The sequence below is a fragment of the Chionomys nivalis genome, chromosome 3 (genome assembly GCF_950005125.1).
Source record: "Chionomys nivalis chromosome 3, mChiNiv1.1, whole genome shotgun sequence".
NCBI lineage: Eukaryota > Metazoa > Chordata > Mammalia > Rodentia > Cricetidae > Chionomys > Chionomys nivalis.
In genome coordinates, this window is record NC_080088.1 from 7,875,125 (window position 1) to 7,883,770 (window position 8,646).

Consider the following 8,646-nt stretch of genomic DNA (forward strand, 5'->3'; position numbering starts at 1 on the left):
GGCCAGCGCATTCATTCAGACCAGAGAAGCGGTGTATCTGCGTCAGCATCCTATAGGAGTCTCACAGCTCTTAACGGATGCCGAGTGTCTGTGGGGCCCACCCTAAGTTACGCACCCACTCGTTCACGTGGTTCCTAGACGCTCTCCTGAAAGAATATGGGGGGATCCTGGAAGGAGCAGCCAATGCGTGAAGCACTTTGGAGTTCTGCCTTTGGAAGTTCTGCACCAATCCTGGATCTGTTGTCCTGCTTGTTTTCTAAGTGTTGACTCCGGTCTCCATTGGTGGGTATCAACAGATACACCCCAGACAATGCCACGGCAGATACTCTGCTGGGAGATCTGGGAGGTCCTCAGTGGGCTAGAAGGAGGGAGTCGCGCTTGGATTTCCAAAGCAAAGTGGCAGTCTTTCCTTAGAAAAGCAAGGGGTAACTTGCGTCTCACCTCTCAGCAGAAGTGCAGGATTTTCATACCAGGTGAGTTCCTGAGCACGGTTCTGATAGTAACTGCCCAAGGTTGAAGAGCCCTCAGGGAATGGGCCAGTCCCACAGAGTTGCCTGCTTCAGCTTTAATCCCAAACCCCAGGTTGTCACCTCAGTTCGGGTTTAACAAGCCCCTCTCCTCCCCTCCCCTGGTTCCCAGGACTTTGCTTATCATAAAAGGATACCACTCAGGTATAACCAGACAGAAGCTGTCGCTACCCATCCAGGCCTGATTTGTCCACTAGCGTGTGACCGTCACTGAAAGTGGTTTTTACAGTAGAGAATCTTTTTGTGAGGCAAAGATGGAGGACACAGAAGAACCAAGTCTCAATTCTGTAACCTGAGGATGGGGGTAGGGACTTTTATGGTGTAAAGAAGCAGGCTGGTCTGAGACAGGGGAAAAGATGATGGGAGGGTAGGGGTGATGGGAGGGTAGGGGTGATGGGAGGGTAGGGGTGATGGGAGGGTAGGGGTGATGGAGGGAAGGGGTGATAGGGGATAGGGTGATGGAGGGAAGGGGGATGGAGGGAATGGGGGGATGGAGGGAAGGGGTAATGGAGGGAATGGGGGGATGGAGGGAATGGGGGGATGGAGGGAAGGGGTGATGAAGGGAATGGGGGGATGGAGGGAAGGGGTGATGGGAGGGCAGGGCAATAGAATGATGAGTGGCCTGTGCATGTGTGGTCTAGCTTCATGAGTTGTCAGAGGCCACATTTTCAGAACACAGTGATATTGGTTTGCTTTAAGGGTGGACTTTTCAGCTCTCTGACATCAAAACATCACCCTCTGTAGAGGAACAAGTCAAGGGCTGTATGCTAGCTCACCAAAGACAGATGAGAGTGGTCTCCAAATTTTGAACCAAAATGTAGACAACAGTTAGCACATGCCAGAGGCATGACCTGGAGGAGAGCCAAGGGTGATGTTAGCAATTGTTAGCACATGCCAGAGGCGTGACCTGGAGGAGAGCCAAGGGTGATGTTAGCTGCGAGTCCTCTAAGGCTGGTGCTATAAGCATAGGAAACGAAGGGGTTTATTTGGCTTTTCCCTCAGTTTTGAGGTGCCGGGCAGAGGTAGGAAGCTTCCTGGCCTTCTCCATGCACAACCCCATCACCTCCTGCACCCCATCCTCCTGGATGGGTCTCGAGGTTCTGGGGTACAGACGTGAAACATTAAATCACTAGGTCCTGGTAGCTGGTCTCAAGTTCAAGGTGAGAGGTAGCCTTCCCTCCCTGGAGGTTAAAGTGTGGGCTGAGTTCCAGTTCTTGTTAACTTGTGATTGGATCCTCTGACAATCGTGAGTCTCCATACCGCCTCTTTAGCATAAAAGCCCAGCTACAGATCAAGGAAGTTGGTTTGCCACTCTCTCACCCTGTCACACAGAAATCTCAAATAAGACCCATACACATGAGCGATCGTGTAATGCAGCCCAGCGTAACGCCTTTGATCTCTGATGTCATGAGCATAGGGTATGAAGCAATCTCCCCTTTTAGTTCCTAGGTAGTTATAGAGATATTGCATAATTCCCTTTCCCACGAGCTCCTGGACACGAGCTGCCCTTGTGATTTGGTTTGACTTTGAGTAATTGATACAGCATCTAAGAGGTTATGTTGACCCGGGATGTGACTCAGTGGCAGAGCACAATGCAGAGCAGCTACAGGGCCTTGGGCCCATTCAATTCCCAGCACTGAAAACAAAACAAAACACAAAGACATTTGTGCAAGTTCCAGGCCAAGGTCTTAAGACAGCAGTTCTCAATGTGGGTCAAGACCCCCTTGGGGGTCACGAATCAGATATCCTGCATATAAGATATTTACATTATGATTCATAACTAGCAATATTACAGTTATGAAGGAGCAGCAAAATAATTTATGGTTGGACGTCAGCACAGCATGAAGAACTGTATTGAAGGGTTGTAGTGTTAGGAAGGCTGAGAACCTCTCGCTATCTGACATACACTCATTCTTCTGCAGCCCCAGCAGCAGGGCCTGGCCTCCTGGGGACCGGGGTGAGGTTGCACGGTCAAGAGCCGGGCAAACCCCTGGTAATATAATATACCTCCTCTGCCCCCTCCTCTCCCCCCGTCTCTCTGTCTCTCTCCTCTGTCTCTCTCTCTCCCCCCCTTCTGTCTCTTCTAACCCCTTCCTCTGTGGGGTGTGTGGTGTGTGCCCAAGGACAAGGACAATCAACTATCATTTCTCAAGAGCCATCCACCTGATTTTCCACTGACCAGGATCTCACTGTCTGGCCAGTGAGTCCCGGGGGTGCCTGTATCTGCCTCCCTAGTGCTGCGATTACACGTGTGCACTGTCTGTCACATCTTGTTACTTTCTGACATGGGCTCTGGGGCTTGAACTCAGGTCCAGGGCAAGCAGAATTTACCAATAGGGCCGTCTCCCGAGCCCAAATGGCTATTTCAAGTCTCTAATCTGGGGTGCTGTCTTACACAGCACGAGGTGACTGGTGAAATGCCTGTGTTGCTGTTCCTTTACATCCTCAGTTCTTTCAGTCCCTTTACCTAATCCAGTCTGGGCAGCTTCTGCTGAGTTTTTAATCCACTCCTTTACTTGTTTTAACATCTCTGGATGCTTTGTAAAATATGTAAGAAAAAGACTATGATTTACCAGTTGTCAGAATTTATTGATAATATCAGTCAGATTAAACTTGTTCCATAAATTTTTAAAAAGCTGCAAAAATTCTGTAACTGTCAACCATTCTAAGCTAAGCTGTTTAACTATGAAAGTACTAAACTAAAACCCTAATCAGGTAGGTATATATATATATATATATATATGTGTGTGTGTGTGTGTGTGTGTGTGTGTGTGTGTGTGTGTGTGTAGTGATATTTCATTTGTATTTTAATAAATAAAGCTTGCCTGAAGTTCAGAGAGTAAAACAGATGCACTGATCAGCCTTACAGTGTTACAGTGGTAACAAACACCTTTAATCCCAGTAGCCAAACTATTTTGCCATAGAAACTGGGCAGTAGTGGTGCACGCCTTTAATCCCAGCCCTAGAGAGGATTATATGACGGGAGGAGACAGCTCTCACTCATATTCTTATTCTGAGACTCCCAGAGGCAGGATCGCCATTTCAGACTGAGGTCAAGGTAAGAACCAGTGGCTGGCTGTTTTGCTTCTCTGACCTTCAGGTTGAACCCCAATTTCTGTCTCTGAGTTTTTATTAATCATGCTACGTGTGTGTGTTTGTGTGTTGCTGTAGGAGCTGCGGGCTGTGTTCCTGCCACCCAGCTCCCGGTCGCCTGGCTAGCTTACGCCCCGAAATAACGACACACAAACTGTATTCTTTTAAACACTGCTTGGCCCATTAGCTCTAGCTTCTTACTGGCTAATTCTTACATCTTGATTACCTATTCTATTAATGTGTATAGCACCCCAAGATGCGCTTACCAGGAAGATTCTAGCCTACGTCCATCCTGGGTCGGAGCTTCATCGCGTCTGCCCCAGAGAGCAGAGCTAAGGCGTATGAGCTTACTTCTTCTTCCTCCCAGCATTCTGTTCTGTTTACTCCACCCACCTAAAGGCTGGCCAATCAAATGGGCCAAGGCAGTTTCTTTATTAGCCAATGACCTTCCTCCATCAGTGTGTGTTTGTGTGTGTGTGTGTAGAGTAGCACATATCCTACTAATGGGTCTCCAGGTAATAATTACAAAATATGGATAAGATATAATAAAACAACTATTCAGAGGCACCAGAGAGGACCAGAAAGCCACAGAAACAAAGGGGTAAACCACACCGAGAGAAGGGAACGCCATGGGTGGGATTGTAGTTATAGATAGATGTCTTTCCTGGGTGCATCCCACATCGTCACAACCTAAACCAGTGTGAACTCAAGCAGAAAACAAAAGGTTCATTGGTTTTAGGAGTCAGGGGCCGGAGCTTGGCATAGGAGAGTATTTAAGTGGGCATGGGGTAGAGGAGTCTTCGAGGGTGAAAAGCCATGGTTACCCCCCATCTGTTTATATTGTTCGAGGCATATGTAGCTCAGTGGTAGAGACAATGCTTGCCTACCAGTACCCAGGCTCTAGGTTCAGTCCCTCATTCACAGTTAAAAACAATAGCATGGGTCAAATCCTTGACTGAGAAAAGGAATCAAACTGAATCGGAAAATCGTCACCTGTCAACGAGCTCATCTATCGAGAACAAGACTCTGTTGGGCCCGTAAAGATGGAGGTCAAATTCGCAAGCGAAAGTTTGCCAAGAAACAATCTTTGCCTAATTTAACAAGGATCTCCAAATTGTTAATCACTGATTTGAATAACAATATAAAGCAATACTGTTTACACAGAGAAGAACAACCACAAGAAACCTCCAGGTGCTGCATCTCAAAGTACTGGCAGGCAGTGATGGCTGTGTCCCTGCCATGTGCCCCAAGGGACACATCACCTCCCTCTGTGGTGCTCTTGCTAAACGTGTGACCCCAGCAACTCTGACTCAGACATTAGGCAAAGCTAAATCAAGGGTGTCCAACAAAATGACTTCCTGGTCTCCATTAGAAGAGTCCAAGCCAGGAAGACGAGAGGAAGCTAAAGATGTCCTAGAGACTGGGATAGATGAAGGAGACAGACGCCTCACTGCACCATGGCATTCTGGGTTAGATCTTGAGGAAGGAGACAAGGATGTCAGTGGAAAATCTGAGGGAGTCCAGAAGAATTTATATTTGATTCATGAATAGCATTTTACCAATGTTAATAACTTGATTTTAATGAAGCTGAAAATGCTTGGCTCCTTTTAAAACCTTTCTGTAAGAAACATGACTTAAAAGCCATGTTGTGTAACTGGGAATCTGATAGCCGAGCAGCTATCCTGCTTGGGAAACAACTCCATGGGTAAAGTGTTGCCTGCCTTGCAAACACGAGGAGCCCCTCAGTTCAGCCCCTAGAACCGTGCGCATTTAGTGCTGCCTGGTTTGTGTTTGTTTTGTTGTTGTTTTCATAAATGTGGGTTATGAGGCTTGAACTCAGTTCCTCATTCTTGCATGGCAAGAAATTTGCTGACTGACCCATTTTCCCAGTCCCAAGAACTTAGCGTTCTGAGTTCCATTCATCTCTAAAGCATGACATGGTTACCAGCTGTGTGTGTATGACCTGAAATCTTGTGGTTTTCCTTGGGGTACACCCTAAGAGTCAGGGTGTCTCATGGCCTACACTCCTTTCTCCAGAAGTTTGCCTATGCCACAAGGCACCCCAACTCTTAGCATATACCAGCAAGATTTGGGGGTAGGGATGGGGGCTCAGGGTTGAAGAAGAGGTTTTCAGGAACTCTTGGACTTTCCTAAAAGTCATCAAGTTTCTGTACGTGTCTGTGCTGAAGTGTCTAGCAGGTCAGGTGGAGGGCGGGGAGGGTCTGTGCTCAAGTGTCTAGCAGGTCAGGTGGAGGGTGGGGAGGGTCTGTGCTGAAGTGTCTAGCAGGTCAGGTGGAGGGCGGGGAGGGTCTGTGCTGAAGTGTCTAGCAGGTCAGGTGGAGGGCGGGGAGGGCTTCACACCCAGTGCAGATGTTTTCGGCTGAGGAGCTGGAGATTTTACCTCTCCACCCTCTTGCTCGCCTTCCTTCATTGCCAACTGAGCACAATTTGATTAGATTAGTTTGAAAATTCGGCTTCTGTCTAATGGTTTACCAGCTGTTAAGGTGAAGTAATCGGTGTGACAGCATTCTAGATTTAAAAAAGAACATATTAAACATATTTACATATTAAACAACTCCTCCCATCTCTGGGCATTAGAGGAAGCTAATCTCCCACGAAGGACAACTCTGAGATAACGAAGGCTTACTTACTCTAACAAATGCCTCCAAGGCCTTGACTGCTGGCATCGTTTCTTCCGGTTTAATATCTCGAGACGTGGATGGTTACACTATTCTTTTCCCTGGAGAAAGGGAGCAGCTTCCCTAGAAGGGGAGGGTGTGCTCAGTAGTTAGCAGTCCAGGCTCTCATAAATCTCTGCCAGCTTTTTCATCATTAGAACAGAAACATCAATTAAGACTGTGGGTTGTTCAGCCCCATCGTATTGCGGTTTTGCGGATAACCACATGCTCTCCCTGTTTGTTTTTAACCTTCACGAGGAACAAGGATTGGTTGAGGACTGGGAAATCGTGATTCCACTCATCGAATAGAAGAGAGAAGAAACCCTATTTAAAGAATGTCCTGAGGACTTTTAAGAAGGTGAGAAATAGTCCTGATTCCCACCTGGAACACAGATATAAATATCGTGCCCCCAGTCCCCCACCCCCGATTATCATCCAGTGGGTTGTATCCCCTAAGAAGGGCTCTTTATGGTGACAGAGGTCCTTGGGGGCTGAGGACATAGTGTGTCATTCTGGTGCCAGTTGGTCAGGGAAGGCAGCCTTGGGTACCATTTGGATCCCACCCACAACACACATCTAAATGGTCTTTGAATGCGGCCACAATGAAACCTGCCTACCAGAGAAGTCAGCCACCAAACCTGCCTACCAGAGAAGTCAGTCACTGCCTCTGTGGACCTGCAATCACACCTTATTGTCATTCTGGTGTGCAAGTGCAATTAAAATCAGTGTGATTGTAATCAACAGTTATTAATTTCCCATTTTCCTCAGCTGCCGGCGCACTTTTGTGAATCCATAATTCAGGGTGGTGAGGTGACTCAGAGGTTGAAGGTGCCCAGCAACAAGGCTGAGATCAATCTCCAGGAAGAAAAGAACTGACTCCTAGGTGTCCTCTGACGTCCAACATTTGCATTCCCTCTTAGATAAATGTAAATAAAATCAATCCACAATTCTTCCAGCAAAATGGTCAAGGCCTCAACTATTCATTTCTTCTTGAAGTTTCTTCTTTTTGTCTCCAGCTCTCTTTCCTTCTCTTTCCCTCCTACGCCATCGAGTTTGGCAAAACATGGGTTCTAGAGTGTTTGGCGATGAATACTATTTCCTGCCTCCACCAGCGATCTTGGAACTCTGAAGGAATTCCTGGAAAGAGGCAGAGATCACAAAGGCCAATTGAAGGACCAGAACTTCCATGACGGGCAGCGGTTGGAATGCTGTTAAATTCAGAGCCCAATTATTTTGGGTTATCTTTAGTCCCCTTAGATGGTCATTTATTGCCCTTCCCTGTATGTACAAACAGATCCCTAGCTTCCAACCCAAATGCTAAGAATACGGCCAGATAGCACTGGAGTCTCCGGCAGAGGGTTCCCATTGCTCAGATGGCACTGCAGTCTCTAGCAGAGGGTTCCCATTGCTCAGATGGCACTGCAGTCTCTAGCAGAGGGTTCCCATTGCTCAGATGGCATTGGAGTCTCCGGCAGAGGGTTCCCATTGCTCAGATGGCACTGGAGTCTCCGGCAGAGGGTTCCCATTGCCTGCTGTACCTTCCAGTGTATTTGAAACACTGGTTGGTTTGTGGTATTCTTTGTTCTGTTACCTTACTTTTAAGTCTCGGGAAGTGCATATATCCTGAATTAACAGGTCTTGGCCCACCTCAAGCTGGACCACAGAGGATTTCTGGTAGTTAAAGGAGAGCCAGCGTTCCTCCGGAACTTGTGCAACAGGTTCCAAGAGGAGTTATCCCCTGCCTCTCTGGCAGAAGGAACATACAGCTCTCCATTGACAAATGCCTGTGGTTGCATATCAAACCCCATGCTGGTTTTGGTTCCTAGAGTCCCTTTTCACAAGTAGCTGTCATACACTTCAAACCCCCAACTCTAACATCTTAGTCCTTCTCACCCCCTCCTCTACCTCAAATTCCCAGACCTGTCCCAGCTCAGAGGCTTCCCTTCCCCCAGGCACCCCTTCATTCTCTAATGACAAGGTTTTCCCTCCCCCATCTCACCATCTCTACTATTCTCTCCTGCTATTCTCCCTTCTCTTGCAGACAACCCTGGCCATGGCCAGCATCTTTTTCTCTCTATTCTGGAACTCTCCCAGATGCCTCTGGACATTTTCTCTTTCTTAGCTACAATAAAACCCACCCTCTTTCGTGGTCAAATGGGTCATTTTGGTGGTTTCTTTTCTGTGCCCCTCACATACTATTAAAACTTGATGAAACTGATACCACATTGGAACATGGAATCCAAGTTCTTGGGCCATGGCCACTCCTAGTTGGCGCCATAATAAACTGTTAGCCGCTTTCAGGTGAGAGTTGTGTCTCTTACAACAAGGTATTTTTGCTGAGAACGAAG